The 4,245-nt window shown below is 33.9% G+C and overlaps 1 long non-coding RNA gene across 1 annotated transcript; it reads left to right on the top strand.

Annotated features, from left to right (window-relative positions):
- The first annotated feature begins 736 nt into the window (after window positions 1-736).
- LOC131247430 (uncharacterized) lies at window positions 737-3,839 on the top strand. Its single transcript, XR_009171731.1, has 2 exons — window positions 737-2,408; window positions 3,618-3,839. It is a non-coding gene; the product is annotated as an uncharacterized LOC131247430 (long non-coding RNA).
- The last annotated feature ends 406 nt before the right edge of the window (window positions 3,840-4,245 follow it).

Below are 4,245 nucleotides of genomic sequence, written 5' to 3'. Positions count from 1 at the left end.
CTATTGTGGTCCATTTGAAGAATGGATAGTTGTGATTTTTTAAAATTAATGTATGGTCACGAGATGCTGAGCACTTAATGGACTGGAACTGACACATACATGGTACATTAGCACGGGTGCAGGCCAGAAGTTAGACACGGCCTTCCCAAATTATTTTTTTGCTTAAAAGTGCTAAAAATTATTTTTCCTAGAAAATGTCAGCTGCTTGCAAAGATCATTAAAAAGAAAGAAAAAAAAAAATTATTCAAGGTGGCCGTCCAAACATGCTCTTGGGTAATTTGTGGGAATGTCAAGCACAAACACACACACACACACACACACCAAAAAAAAAAAAAAGAAGAAGAAGAAGAAGCTACTTTTTGTGTTATACTCAACATTTTAATGTTCTTTGTTTTTTTCTTCTTGTTTGGGAAATAATTCAAAAAAATCTGTTTAATTTGCATTTTAAAAAAAAAAAAAAAAAAAAGGGCTGAAAGTGCTTATACACGTTTTACACTTATTAACGAATAATGTATGTATCGGTGATAAAGGTTTTTTTTTTCCTCGTAAAGTAAAAAAATGCTTTTCAACCACACTGTAGCTGTTACGGTGAATAGCTGTCGGTCTGGATCTGGATGCGGATCCGGGTCAGGTTTTTTTTTTTTTTTTTTTGGGTGAAGATTATGATTTTCAGTGTTGGATTGTTAACATTGTGCAAGTAGCATTTGAGCAACGCAATCATTTTATTTTATTTTTGTTGGTTTTTATGTTTTTTTTTTTTTTTTTTGGAAATGGATATTTATGTTCTCAAATAGTTGAATTATGTTTAGTGTCTTAATGGCCAGATTGGAAAATTTGATGGAATCTAGAGTTTCAGCAACATCTTAGTAATTCCTATTGGTATGATGTTAAGCTCGGTTACTATTGTTATTGTTTTGTTTTTAATTGAAACAGAATAGTTATTGCTATAAAAATGGATTTCTTTTTATTTTTTCTTTATGCTTGAAATGATTAACTGGTACCTTGATTTTTTGGCAGTTGTATCCTTCCATATCAGGTTAGAAAATGTGATGGAATCTAGCTTCTGGCTGTCAAATGAGCTCCTATTTTTCTTTGTTATTTTATTATTATTATTTATTGGTGTTTTTATTCTGTATTGGAGGTCCCTGAAGTGTGGAAAACATCTCTACCATACACATGGCACTTCTACATTGTGATCAGGGCTGTTTACTTGACGGGCCACCACGTGGATGGACCATATACCAGAAAACAATAAGATTTATTTGTTGTAGGTATTAGGTAACTAATCTGTAGCCTGCAACTCTGTCTAAGCCTGTGGCCTGATTTACAAAAACAAGAAAAGACAAGAGCCCCATAGGCCTTGAACTTAGATTGACCTCATTTCATACTATTTAACACTATTTAAGATTCCAAAAAAGTATGAATATTGAGTTTTTTTTCCAGGCCTATTTGGATTAGTACCTTGGATTTTCCATTCTAATTTCTAACTTCGTGAATCTGGTCTTTTGCTGCAAGTTTCGAGGAAGAAACCATAACCCTTGATTAATCAGCTTTGAGTTTTCATTTTCTTTTATGTAGTTGAATTGATATGTTTGTTTTGTAGTATCATCATTGTCTTTAGCCATTCAAACTTGAGGACACTGACTATATCACCATCATTTGACTCGTAGAATACAAATGATCATATCGCTTGGGACTAGAGAGTGATGAAGTGCAAGTGCGGTTGATTGATAAACAACCCGATGGCGGTAGTGTAGGTGATTCGAGTGGGAGCCATGGTCTTGAAACACAACTCAAGCTTTATGGTACGGAGGCCAAAAAACTCTTAAGTGGGTTTTTCTTTTTTCTTTTTTCATTTTTTTTTCCTTTCTTTCTTGAAGGCTCTGAAATGGCATTTGTTTGTTTTGTTTCTTTAAATTTGGCTCTCCGATGCTAGGAAACGGTAACTTTCATTTTGTGTTTTTCAATTCCTAAGGCCTCAACTGCAGAAATTCAAAGAACATACCTGTTGGAAGGTATATCTTCAAATTATCAGTTCATCTCTTGTAATTGACAAGAATTTTGACTTGTGGTTGACTACGGTTGGACTATTCCAATTATTTGATCAGTTTGATGCCGCTGGATAAATTAATCTTTTGTGCTGCTTATTATTTTTGTAACTTATTATCCAGTCGTAATTTTGGAATGACAACAATCTATAATTTGTAGCTGAATTGGGTTTGCTTTGGAATTTTTCATTGGAATTCTACTTTCATTTGGAATTTTAATTTCATTGTTGTATTCTTCTTTAATCTATTGATTGGGTTTTCTTCTATCTTCATTACTTCAGTTTTCTCAATCCCTTCTTTGTTTTGGCAGATTAAACAAAGAAGAAAGGAAGGAAAAGTTTTAAAAAATAAAATTAAACAGTAAGTTGTCTACTTTCTCTCTTTTGTTATGGTTTTTTCTTTCTTCTTTTTGTGCATTATTTTTCCTGTTCTCTTAAGTTCATCTTTACTGTTATAGGTTTGTAAGCTATGAATTCTTTATCTGTATTAGCTTAGATGAGTTGATCAATTAGGACATTTACTAGCAATTGTAAGAGACCATTTTTATAAATAATAAAAATTCAAAAAAATAGGAAATAGCTACGGATATTATCCGTACCTGTACTTCTAGAATCTATAGCTATCACTAGCTTTAGCATATTGCTACAGATTTCATTGTGCTTTTAGATACAAATATTATCGGTAGCTATTTCACCATATGATACGTTGGGGCCACCACTTTAAATTTCTAAACTATACATATTTCTGGAAAATTGATATTTATCTTGGCCAAAATGGAACCCATGTGATCGAGAATCAAATCCCAAAATTGGATAGGTTGAACATATTGGGCCATTACAATAGAACATTTTGTAAATAAGCCATTTTCCCGAAGGTGTTTCTTAGGGTAAGGTTACAAGTGGTGGTTGGATATGCCTATTCCTTGAATGGTTTGTAGAAATCCCTGTCAAGTTTTCTGATCGTTGTTGAAGAGCCACCAAGATTTCTTGTCCATTCTCTCTTTTCTTTTTTTTTCTTTTTTTTGCTTTTGTTTTTCCTTTCATTAATTTTTTTATTATTATTTTAATCTTCCATGTTAAAAGATGTACCGTTACTTGGTTGTTACATCTGCAATGATAGATCTTTGGCCATATAATCTACAACCATGGAGTTTGGTTTTCAATCCCGGGACAGGTTGAATGCTTATTCCATTCAAAGGAGACGAGAAATCATGCATACATGCATCCTTTATTATGCGAAGGATTTATAATTTTTTTTTTAAAAAAAAAAAAATAGAAGAAGAAGAAAGAAGCCTGGAATGAACATTTATATCTTTGCTATGCTTATTACTGCAATACAGAGCTGCTATGCAAGAAATTCTTTGTTATGTTAGCATGACCATGAGTTGTAACATGCACGTTTTGCTTTGGGCCACAGGCTGTGTATTATTCTTTTCGCTTCCATGTGTAGAGCCATCTCAAGCCTATTGTAAAATTATTCTTCAAGAATCCTCTCACCCATATTGAATGTAACTTCACTACAATGTAACCACAAATGTGCTGTTTTTACAAGAGATGTTTGTTTCTGCAGGGGCCAAGAAGCAGCAATAGCTCTTCATCGAAGCTGGAATCCAAAACTAAAGACAAGTGTGCTGTAATGTAGAGAAAGCATTTGTATATGATGTATTTCCCTCCCTTTTTTTGGCCAATTTGTTGTATAATACATGAAAAGAACAGCACCTAAGCAATCATCATTTATGTGAATTTCCAATCAGCTTTTTTTTTGTTTTTGGTTACGTAAATAAAATAAAAATTATCAAAAGCAATAGCCTTGTTACAAGACTTTCATTTCAAGATAACCCAAACATCGATCATTTCATTTAATCATATTCCCATATGTTCATCATACAAACAGAAAAACAGAAAAACACAGCGAGTCCACTGCAACAAGCATAATGTTCGAGCTAGCACACCAGGTCCACTCGCTTTGTGGACAAACCAGCACACCGGTTCCTCTCAGGTTTGTGGAGATGACAAAGATTATTCAAATACCATGCGAGTCCATTTATCGGGCACACTTGGTGAGTGAACCAGCCTAATGCAGGGGCCGTACTTGATTCGTGACAAGAAGCCCAAATGGGCGCACCACATAAAGAAGGCAGAACTTCCTTCAGCTTCCACTACAGGAAAAAAAGCCAAACAGACCCACCAACAGGAAG

Source organism: Magnolia sinica, chromosome 5, assembly GCF_029962835.1.
Source record: "Magnolia sinica isolate HGM2019 chromosome 5, MsV1, whole genome shotgun sequence".
Taxonomy (NCBI): Eukaryota; Viridiplantae; Streptophyta; class Magnoliopsida; order Magnoliales; family Magnoliaceae; genus Magnolia; species Magnolia sinica.
The sequence above is the reverse complement of the archived record's forward strand: the minus strand, read 5'-3'. Positions and strand labels throughout refer to the sequence as shown.